The sequence below is a fragment of the Alligator sinensis genome, unplaced genomic scaffold, assembly GCF_000455745.1.
Source record: "Alligator sinensis unplaced genomic scaffold, ASM45574v1 scaffold471_2, whole genome shotgun sequence".
NCBI lineage: Eukaryota > Metazoa > Chordata > Crocodylia > Alligatoridae > Alligator > Alligator sinensis.
This window is the reverse complement of record NW_005842143.1, coordinates 1,703,527-1,715,516: the sequence shown is the minus strand read 5'-3', so window position 1 is coordinate 1,715,516 and position 11,990 is coordinate 1,703,527. Positions and strand designations below refer to the sequence as shown.

The 11,990-nt window shown below is 44.9% G+C and overlaps 1 protein-coding gene across 1 annotated transcript in view; it reads left to right on the top strand.

The window, feature by feature from the left end:
• The window catches only part of CACNA1E (calcium voltage-gated channel subunit alpha1 E), a 275,570-nt gene that overhangs the window by 9,290 nt on the left and 254,290 nt on the right, over nucleotides 1-11,990 (top strand). The window lies entirely within an intron of this gene.

The following is an 11,990-nucleotide window of genomic DNA, read 5'->3' as shown; positions in this document are numbered from 1 at the left end:
CTGCTGAAAGAACTGACTGCAGACTCTCCCCATCAGCGCTGCATATACACGCACGCTCTCACCTCCTCTGTACTCTTTCTCCCAGCCCACTAAACAGGCCCTTCTGGGCTTGATTCTCCTTTGTTCTGCTCCTTGTGTGGCATCATTCTTTATGGAAGTGTGAAGTGGGTGGAAATGTTGTCATATCCAGATGAAAGGGGATTTTACTTCCACTTCCTCTGCAAGGACTTCTGCGGTGGTGACTGCAGGAGGCAAAGGGCACTGGGATGTCAGGCCTGTGCCTTTTTCAACACTGGGTCTGCAACATACCCTGGGCGACTGCTCCTTTTGTCCACTTGTAATGCTTAATCCAGGTTAATATCCCTGCTGCCCTGTATAATTAACTGGTGCTTTGGTATCTTCCTTGTTAACCTCTGCTCTCACATGGGAAAATCCAGCCTGACTCCTTATCTGCATAGCAATTATCTTGTTCAAGTGCGGGGAAAGCTTTGAGCAGCCTTCATCCGCTTCCTGTGGGGGACATCCAACATAAATAACATGTCCCTGTGGAATGTTCTGGCTATCTTTTCCCCCCATGTGCTTTAGAAAAAAGTCAGTAGGTTATTCTCAGCATCTTTCTGTGGCCTGGTTCTAGCTGGTGAGGAGAATATAGTAAAGAATAGCTGCTGTGAGGGTGGTCATTGTGCTAGAAACAGCCCTGTATTATGCAGATGGTCTAAACAGACCCCATCCTCTTCCATTGGCCCTCTGGTCATTTCTCATGGGGTTTTTTTAATCAGTGCATTGGTGTTGGTGTAACCTCATTTAATGACAAATGGAAATGGGACATAAGTTAATAAGCTAGGGGACTGACCCCTGGTGGTGACAAGGCTATGTATCGGGTTATGTATCAAGCAGATGTAGGGATGAGAAAAACTCCTTTCCTGTGAACAACACCCTTTCTCCTCCAACACATGCACACAACTAACAATTTTCTCTTGATACGCTAAATAAATAAATACGGAACTGACTGACCTACAATCTAATTTTAGTTCGTGTCTCTGCATTAAAGTTTTCTGTATTGCCTGAGGGGTGAATTTATGGTGATATTGATCCTGGTATAATGCCTTATGTCGACATTTATGGTGGTATTAAAATGGTATTTTTTGGTTATGTCACTTGGGGAGGTGATTAGTGCCCAAGCAGGCACTAATCTAAGCATGCATGTCTACACAGCAGCCTCTATGAGTATAACTGCTTTATAGTTATAAATAAACCATAGGCTGCCATAGAAAGGCCTACCTGGTGGTTTTGTGCTACAATACTAAGATAGTGGAATGCATTGAATAAAAACCACTCTTCTGTCTTCTAATGAGTAGGTTTGATCTAGGGGGTGCAGCCAGGCAGCATGGGGCCTTAAATTAATCCATGTAAATTCAATTTTATTCATTAATTACCTTCAGCAGCCAACACCTTTTCAGGAAAGGTACCATTATTATGCAAATACATGTAGTTCCTTTGCAGGCAACCTGAATTTTACAGAGAAAATCACTTAAAATATCCAACAGTGGTACAGTTCACATTAGACTAGGTTGGCCATCAGTTAAGGAACTTCCAAAGAAGTTTTATTACAGGTAAGGACCTTCTAATGGTTAGTCCTATCACAATGCTCTTGTAACTGGGTTTGGAGGTTGTCATTAATGATAGTTTAAATCTTATTGTAGCTCATAGAGTTTACTGTGGCTTGGCTGGTCAGTAAGGATGCACATCAAATCCTGGGGGCTGGCCTGGCAGCATTGTACTGTTTTACTTGTATAAACCTGGCAATTCCAAGCCATCTCTCTTTCTCTTTGACTTGTAGGACCATAGTGGTAAACCCTGTGCTATCTTTCTGTTGGATGCTAGGAAGGGGTGTGCTCAGGGACTGCCAGTGTCATGGATAGCTTCATTGTTGTTCTAATTGCTCATACCCTGGCCTACAGGCCAGATCCAGGCCCTGGTGCTGCGTCATCCAGCCCATGGGGGTCCTCGCGCATCTGGAAATTTTGTGGCAGGGGAACAGTGGCACTGCGAGGTCCATAGACTCAGGACTGAGAGAGCCTAAGAATGGTTAAAAGGTACCTTGCAGACTCTGTTCCAAGCACAGATTGGCCTGACAAGCTGATCTGAGTCTATAGCTTGAAGGGTGGCAAGTCTCTGACACTGCTCATACTGTCCAGCCACAGACAAGATATTTGTGAGTAGCTTACCTGATGGGTGTTTTCTCTTCAGGCATCATGTACACACCTCTGCTCACTAGGTAGCTGAATATGACCAGCGATTACTAGTATTTGAAGTTTCAGGTGTTTTGCTTTCAACAGATGTTTCCCATTGGTGTCCACAGCGAGTGGTGAAACTGTTAGATCTTTTCTTGGCTATTGGGGCCAACCACTCTTCTGTATCACAGTTGTAAAGCCACATGCAGTGCAGCTGGGAAGAACACTTCCCTTTCTCAGTGTTATCCAGCCCTGTCCCTGCTTTAGTGAGATGTAAGAGTTACCTGGGGTAGCCCAAGGATGCCCAAACGGCAGGCAGAGGGGTAAATCCAGATCACTGCCACCCTCTTCCTGTAACTGCAGTGGATGAAGTTGATCAGCTTGAGTATAGGTGCTCATACCCTGGCCTACAGGCCAGATCCAGGCCCTGGTGCTGGGTCATCCAGCCCATGGGGGTCCTCGCGCATCTGGAAATTTGGTGACAGGGGAACAGTGGCACTACGAGGTCCATAGGGAGCCTTGCAGGCCAGATGGTGTGGCCCTGTGTGCTGGATTGGACACACACGGCCCAATCCTGGTATGTGGCCCAGGCAGGGGCTATATAGGCCCTGGGCTCCAATATGGGCAAATGGGAGTGGCACAAGGGCAATGCGGGGCTAGATTCTGGTGCACAGGGCTCATTCCTGGCAGACAGGGAGTGGCACAGGGTCCTGGGGTCCACTACTAGCAGAAGGGGCCTAGTCCCAGCAGTGTGGAGCCCCAGCTTGCAGGCCAGATCAGGGTCACTTATCTGGCCAGCAGGGTCACAAGCTTGAGTACCACTGAGCTGGAGGGATTTTTCCTGAGAATCACAGACAGTAATTTAAATTCCTCTATCAGGGAAGAGTGAAGCACGACTTGTGGGCTCTTTTAATAAATACCCAGACATTTGTGTGTGGCCTTTGTGCTCCTGGCAAGCAGCCAGCATGGCTGCTCACATTTTGGGCCAGCTTCCAAGGTCAGGATGGTTTTCTTTATTGCAAGTTTAAGTAGAGTCGCCCGTTGTCTCAGACTTCACTTTAGATCCTTTACAGTGTTTCATCATTGAGAGATGTCTCCTGGCCTGCCCTTGCACAGAGGAGCCTTCCTACTGCATAGCACATTGGAAGAGCTGTTCAGAATTGCAGGCCCTGGGGTGAGAAGGATTTCCTTGAAATGGGGCAGGGTGGGATGGAGAGTAGGGTGGCTATGCCTCCGCCTGGTACTTGGTGGCTCTGCCTCTCCACTTATTCCCACCCTGTGTTGGGTTTTACAGTGGTGCATCCCTTTGTCTGCTGTCACCATAATTCCACCTAGTCCCTGGTGACTATGCACTCTTCCCTCGGTGGATTGGCCCTGTGCCACTTGTCTGGTCTGCGGGAACAAAAGATTGGAGCACCACTGAGCTGGAGGGCTTCTTTCTCTTATGCTTCTCTGATGTTTTTGTCCATTTATACTGGTGGCTGGTCAGAGAGCGCCTCCTGCCCTCTACTAACCTACTGGGGGGAATAGGTGCCCTATCACAGGTGCTCCTTCCAAGGCCAGCTCTCTTAGGAATAACAGCAAAGGTACTGGTGAGTGAATGGATTCACAGGTCCTGGCAGTCACTTTCCTTAATTCCTGGCACTGGGAAGAGCTTCTTGCTATGGGGAATTGGGGAGAGTGGATTTTGGCTGCTTTCACCATCCTTTATGGTACTCTGCTCTTGCACCAGATGAGTCCTGCTGCTGCTGTTCTGTTCATGTTCTGATGCTGCATTCCTCACTGTGGAAGGTTCTCACTCCCTTCCCCTCCTAACGGTAAGAGGTTGGAACTGCCCTTGGTCTGATTCCTCCATCCTGTTTTAGAGCTGGCTCTTGCAGGCCATTGTGGAATCATGGTCTCCCTCAGGGTTGCTTGTGAGAGATTTGTTCCCAGTGCTATTCAATGAAAATAATAGTAGTTAATGCAGTCACACTTTGGCATTGGGTGAATCCCATCTGCTGTACAGCAAAGGTAATGCAGTTATGTTGCAGTGTTAGAGGATCATAGATGCTGTGCTGTAATATGGTGGGGTTAATGAAATTGTGTTTCAATTGTGTCATGGTGTCTGGCCACCTTTCACATAAGTAGTGATGCGGTTGTGTTTTAGGGCTGGAGTGTCTTTGAAAATCAGCTCCACTCTAGAAGAGGGGATGCAACCATCATTCAATGCTGGAGGATCCTGGATTCTGTTTTGTCATGTGGCAGAGGGCAGAGGTAATGCAGATGTGTCTCCATGCCAGAAAATCCCAAGGACTGTACTGTGACGTAGCAGAGGCAGTGTTGTTGTCTTGTCACTGGAGAATCCAGAATGATCAGCTATAACGAATGGCAGGATGCACGCTTTTCCTCAGCATCCAAGGTAAAGCGCAATGTATTCTGCTCACGTTATAGTACAGTACTCCTAATGATCTAATTAATACAGCAGACCATTGTTTCATTATTTAGACTGTGTGCTCCCCTCAGCTCATGCAGCTAAGAGTCACTGCAGTCATATCCTCCCTGTTCTAGTATTCATGTCACTAATGCACTACTTATGGATTGCAAGGCTTAATTAAATAGTTGAATACTATGTAAAAGTAATGTTTAGTCTGGCTTGAATTCCCTAAAGCTGAACATTTATGGTTAATAGGCTCATGTATTTGGAAATGCAATTGATTTGCTTCCAGTTGTACATACAGTAACTTGCCGCACCTGTTGCATAGGAGGGTGTCCCTGCTCTTCAGTGACTCCTAGTATTCCTAGTTAGTATTGAGAACAGCATCATTGTGCTGGGAGCTGCTTAGCATTAGCTCTCCTTTCACTTGCCAGTTGGAACCACGCTGCTCACAAAGTCTGAATTTTGTTGGCCAGTTACCCTGTGTGTGAGTAGCGCATTGAACAGCCCAAAGAGACAGAATGTTGATAGTTTGGAAACTCTGTGGACTGGGCAGGTTGGTTTGGATTCTCCAAGGTCCTGGTTGTTAGCAAAGTGCTATAGACAGCAGGTGTGAATGAAATACACCATTTTGCCCAGAGAAAGCATGGAGCCCGTGTGTCACCATAGTTCCTCTTATACGCTGAGAGTTTATGGGGTACTTAACTGGTTCAGAGGCCTTTTGCCATGCCTGAGTGAAAACAGTGCCACAGAAGGTTTAGTAGATCAGTGACTCCAGTTTACTACTTCTCTCTTCCAGCATTAGATATCAAACAGCTAATGAAATACCAGTGGAAAATCATTCTGCTCCTGGTACCTAGGGCAAAACTAGTAGAGCTTTACACTTCCCACCCCAGTATAGGACCTGCATTACACCAAGATGAAACCACAGTAATCCTTTAATTGTTTTGTGTGTGTGGCTTGCTTAAGAACAATAAAAGAATAAAAGAGGTTGAAAATGCATGAGATATAGCTGAAGGATTTTAGTGACAGACAGTCTGCCTGGTGACTGCACACTGTGTGCACCAGTTTATAAATAAAGATGATTTATATGATTTATTGTTGGTCAGTCAGCTCTTACTGTAGTTAGTGCCCTGTTTTTTTCACAAGCAAGCTGGCCTTGGTCAGTAGTGAAGGAGTTGGTACTTGGCTAACTTACACCCAAAGGTCTGTTTTCCATTAAATCATAGGATGAGCGATGGGAAGTTATTAGATCATTCTGCCCATGCCCCAGAGGCCAGGCTATGGTTGGTGCCTGCAGCATATTCCCCAGTGTTTTATGCTGTCTAGCTTTAATTTACTCAAGTGATGGATAGGCCACAGAGCTGAGACAGGATGTCTATCTCTTTAGTGGCTTCTTGCACTGCTGCCCATGAAAGAACAGGCTGCTAGAACAATTCTTACTACCATCATCAGTTTATTTTCTCTTTCTCCTGGTCTCCTTTCCCTTCTGATTTCAGCTGTTGAGCATCTTTCGGAAGGATGTTTCTGTGGGCCACCAGGGAGAGGAAACATGCAAAGTGGCCTCTTATAAAATCTCTTCCTGCCATATTCCCATCACAGATGTCCATGCTCATCATACATTATTTTGAGAGACATCAGTTCTAAGAGACACTGGTGGTTCAATAACCATGTATTCTTAAAAAAACCCACAAAGTGATTTAACTGATATCAACTCTACATTGTACTAGGGAAGGTGGTTCCTGTAGACCTAAGCAGGTGTTAATGCCATTGTACAAAGATCTGACAGGACCTCAGCTGGAATAATGTGTAGACTTCTGGTCACTATGATTAAAAAAGATGAGTTCAGAGGCTACCAGGATGATCAGGGGAATCATGTGTCTGTCGGAAATGAGGAGAATTGAAGGGCTTGACTTGTGTAGCTTAGCAAAATAGAGGCTGAGAATGGGATATGATACAGGTGTCTATAGATATGTGAGGGAGGTAAACAGCCAAGACTGAGAAGTGCTATTTAACCTAAAGGACAATGGTAACACAAGAAAAAATGGGAATAAATTGGCCGTGAATAATTATAGGTCGGGAATTAAAGGAAAGTTTCTGGTCACCAGACGAGTAAGATTCTGGTACAACCTGTCTATAGGAACAGGGCAGGGGAAGAACTCTATTTTCAAATGGATCTTGATACATTCATGAATGGACTCATACGTGTTAACCTGAGGTAGCAGAAGACTGGTTCCAGATGAGCCCTTCAGTCCTGTGTGTCTATCTAGTACCAGAATATATGGTAAAAACAATCAGGGCTCACAGTATAGGTGATATATTTTATTAGACCAACAAGATTTTTCCAAAAAAAAGTATTTAATTGCAAGCTTTCAAGCACAAACACCCTTCATCAGGCACTCGAGCAAAGATTGTAAAAGCTCTCCTGGGTAGAAATTAAAGTTCATATTTCATAGGATTTTACAGAGGAGTCATTAGATGGAAAACTCCTCTGGGCAGGCAGTTCTTAGCTGGTAAGGTGTCTCTCAGCTCTCTTGTGAGGCTCTGTGAAGATGCAAATTATCTTGAACAAAGGCAGGAGCAGTCTCTCAGGTTTCAGGTGGTCAAAGCTGCTTCCTCCTTTTGAAATTATGAAGATTTCATTTAAAAATCGGCTAAAATTTGATATCTTCCATGTGTCAGGTATTCAGGTTGTAGCCATATTGGTTTAGAGGAAAAAGCGATCAGGGCTCATGGTAGAGGTGATATCTTTTATTAGACCAACAAGACTTTTGCAAAGAAATTCTTTAACTGCAACCTTTTGGGCATAAACACCCGAAAGCTTTTTCCTATAGACCAATACAGCTATAACCTGGATACTTGACAGATGAAAGACCAATACGGCTACCATGGAAGATATTGCTACTAGTGGTAGCCATATTGGTTTAGAGGAAAAAGCTTTTGGGTGTTTGTGCCTGACAATTTGCAACTAAAGAATTTTTTTTTGCAAAAAGCTTGTTGCTCTAATAAAAGACATCACCTCTACCATGAGCCCTCATCACTTTTTCCTCTAGACCAATATGGCTACAACCTGGATACTTGAGAATATATGGTAAGATTTTCAAACGTGGGATACTGAGTTCTTTGGAAAATAAGACCATGAGTGACCTGCCCAAGGTCACACAAGACATCTATGGCAGAACTGGGGATTGAGGCCTAGTTTGCTGTCTGAGCCATAGCATCGTTCTTCCTCTTGGGCAAAGGGGCCAGAGCAGCCGTTTTCACTCACGCAGAAAGTCACTTCTGACTGTTTGGTTTTCAGTCCCTACTCCTTGGGAATGTTTTGAAACCCTTTACTTTTTCTTCTCTTTTTCTTTTTTTTAAGCTTTTGTTTTAATCTTTCATAATATAGAAAATGTTTTTATGCCCCATATTTGGGCCCTGAATTATCTGACAATGCCCCTTCAGTTCCTACGATGACCTGCTTTGGGCAAAATTGCTGTAGTAGTTTCCTTTTTTAAGAAATGACTCTCTTTTTCTAGATCTTAATTTGCTGGGCTTCTCCATCCCTCCTTTCTGGTTTAAGCTGCATGTGGGGGTACCCAAACTCATGAGGGAGAAGATCCACTCCGCTGGCAATTTCAGATCCGCTGTATAGTCATGTAATTACCCACCAGATATCTCATTAGTAGGAAACAGTGAGTTGGCTTTGCTATCTCTATATGTATCTACAATGTAAATAATTGTATTTCTGCTTTAATATCGTTGTTTGGCAGGGCTGGGTGACAGCCTGTCACCATGAATATGCTGTCTTGTTCTTTGATTAACACAGAACCTGCCTTAGCTGGATTTCAGGTTGTTTACTGGATTTCAGGTTGTTTACAGGGCATCTTACATGCAGGCCCAAGCCCGGAGGCTTGGGATTCAGATGCCCCCCAGTTTTGCTTGCCCTCAGCCATATGGCTGCAGGAACAAGCTAGGGAAAACTCTCCCCTTTTCCATAAAGTGGGCATAAAGCCAAGACTTTCCCACTCCAGCAGGTAAGTGGGAGGTTTGCTATACATTACCTTTGCAGGTACTATCCCCATGCCAGGAGAGATGGTCTTCCCCAGGTGCAACTAGGAAGACCACCTCCATGGTCACGATGTTTCCCTTGCCAGGTAAGTATAGACACTATGCTTGATCTGAGCCAAAAGGCCATGTGACTGCTGTAGCTGTCCTGCAGATGTGGTAAAACTGTAAAGGGGCTTAGGAGGAAGAGATTATAAGGGGGTATCCTTGAGACCATGTCATTATTAAAGTGAGGTCCACACTATGAAGATCCCCAAGGAACCCTGCACTGGAGAAATCCTCTAGAGTTCAGAGAATCTGAACTTTGATTTCCAAGTTCTACTGCATTGTACCCTGTGCAACAGACAGGAGAAGGTTTGATACCTGCCCTTTCTCAATAGCTCCCTTGAGTGACAGAGATTTAGATACACCAGGCTCAAAATGCAGGCCCTGCCTGCTACAAGCCAGGGCCAGACCCTGATGGGCTCTTACAGAGGGCCCAGTGCACTGCTGCATTAAGTATCTTGCAATTCCAAAGGACCCAGCTCTTGAAAGCACTCAAATGCAAACAACAGCCTCTGACTCAAAGACAATCCAAACCACAAAGACACCACAGAGAAAAGCTTCTTGATTACTGAGGACTTAACATTCCCTAGAGGAGCAAGGTCTGCTGGGAAAGTCTGAACCAGGGTGGCTACTCAGTCCCCAGTAAGCCAGCACTCTAAAAAACCAAGTAAACAACCTGAAATACATTACCTGCAAAGGTAATGTATAGCAAACCTCCCACTTACCTGCTGGAGTGGGAAAGTCTTGGCTTTATGTCCACTTTATGGAAAAGGGGAGCGTTTTCCCTAGCTTGTTCCTGCAGCCATATGGCTGAGGGCAAGCAAAACTGGGGGGCATCTGAATCCCAAGCCTCCGGGCTTGGGCCTGCATGTAAGATGCCCGCCAAAGGATTTAGAAACATCTGAAACCCCAGATGGGGGTGGAAGATGTTTGTTGGTAGTAGGGCCACTTATGGTTCTGGACTGACTCGCAGATTTGGAATTTGATTTGGCTGATTTGGCTTGGAACATGGAAAATTAAAAAAAAAAAGTTACATTCTTAGGAAAGTATTGATGGCTTTTCAACAGTCTGTGACATGATAATGTTATTCTTCTGGGAAATTAAATGAATAGCACAGACTCCTCTAGGTCTTATTTTAATTTTCCCTCCATTGTGTTCTGGTCTTTTTCTTCTTGGGCATCATTCTTCTGTCTTTTTCTCCCCCACCCCACTTCCTGATTCCCTCCTTTTCAGCTTCAGGACCAGGCAGTGTATCCCTTTTCTTCTACTTCAATGCAGCAATGGCTATTAACAAAGATGGTTAAGTGCTCTCATCAATTTTGTTTCCGGTTGCTTTGCATAGCTTTCTTTGCAACTGAGACTGGAAACATGGTATAGCTTTGGGAAATGAAGGAGGGAAGTCAGAGCCACATGGCCTGATCATTTTCTGGTTATCAAATGCTCTGAATTTTACAGTTCTGAAGTCATGAATTTAAATGCACCAGAGCTTCAGTAATGGGAGGGGATCCAGTGCCCTAGTATATCCTCTCTGGCAAAGAGAGGCAGTGGGTTGATGCCCTGGCATAACCAGCTCTCTCTGAACTTGAGGAAGGAGTTGCACAATGGAAATAACTTTAATCTTGACCCCAGCATTCAAACATGAGTGTTAAAGTTTGAGCATCTAATATCCTGCCCTCTGGGGCCTTCTGAAGCCATTTGGAACAAGATAATCTTGTAATCAGAGCTCAGGACTTTGATGGAGAAGGCCCCACCTTTGTCATCCATGTCCTGTATAACACTGGCTGAGTTGCCTTTGAAACCCCCAGGTAAACATCTGTAACTTGGCTAATATGCCCATGTCAGGCTAATTCATTAGTGTCTGTAAAGGGTTAAGTGAGAAGTGCTACATCAGGGCAAGGTGCTGATGCTTATTCCAAGGGCAGTGAAGTGAGGAGGTAGATGCACTGGACTTCTGAGTTTGGAAACTAATCTAATGGTCTGTCTGTTTCAAGCATGAATTTGTCACCTCACATGGTTCAGGCTTCTGTTTTCATTTCTCATCTAGGTAAGGATAAGGAGTCTTTGGGCTGAAGAGTGAGGAGTGAACGCTTGTCTCTCAGCCCTACTTTCTGGATATTATTAGACAACCATTGATCCTCTGGATCATGTTGTACACATAAGAGGTCTAGTCAGGTGCCTGATGAATAACTTGTGGCTGATAAGCCCAATTTGAGAGTGACACAGCTTGTTACAAGTTTCACAGATCCATATGTTGTCTGAGTTGAGTCCAAGTTTACAGAGTGCTGCTTTCTTTTTTCTCGCTTTGCTTCCATCCTCTGGATAACACAAGAGTGAAAACCTAACTCCAAATCAGTGAGTTTCATTGGTTTTATAACAGACTACAGTGCCATTAATACTCTGAAGCCACCACCTGGAAAGGACTGAGACTGTGGCATAGCCTAGAGGAGTGAGCCTTTTGGTTTCTTTTAGTTGGTAACTTTTTAAGGTGCCCCCTCCCCACTACCAGGACAGGGAGCGTTGGTGAGGAGCAGGTATCCAGATGGGGAGGGCAAATCACTGAATCTTTTGGCTGCCCCAGCTATAGAGGGAGTTCAGACAATCACTAGGCAGATCATATCTGGTTTAAATATTTTCTTCATTTCCCTCTGCTTGCTCCACATTTCCTCTTTAAGAGAGCTTGCGCCGATTAGTACCTGGCTGCTAAATGTAAATGACGAGGCGGCTCCCAGAGGACGCATCAGTTTGGGACCTGCTGCCTCGTGTTTTGTCACTATTTCCTTGAATATCTTTTTATTGCTTTCCCCTTGCAGCCTCAGCTGCTGTCACGTCAGAGAGCTTCATTAGCACATCCCAGTCCTGTTTGAATTAGCATCATGTGCTGCAGGTGCTTGGGCTTGTTAGCGTGACTGTTTGCTTCAGTCTTCCCCTCCTTCTTGGGAATCAACCTCCAATGAAAATGTTCTTCTCCCTCTCTGGAGCAGAGGTGGCACGCAGCCAGGTCCTCTGGCTGACCCCGTCTGTTCACTTTGCTTTAATGCAGAACGGGGAATATTGGCCCAGGGAGTGGTGTCTTGGCACACAGACAGGGAAGAGCTGCATTTATTAACATCCCTGTGTGCTCTTCTTCCTTCCCCGCCATTCATGTACAGTAGAGCTAATTGGGATTTTTTTTTTTATTAAATGCTTTATAATCAGGAAATACCGATTTGTTAAAATTATTTGTCAGACTCGGTGGCAATTCTAGC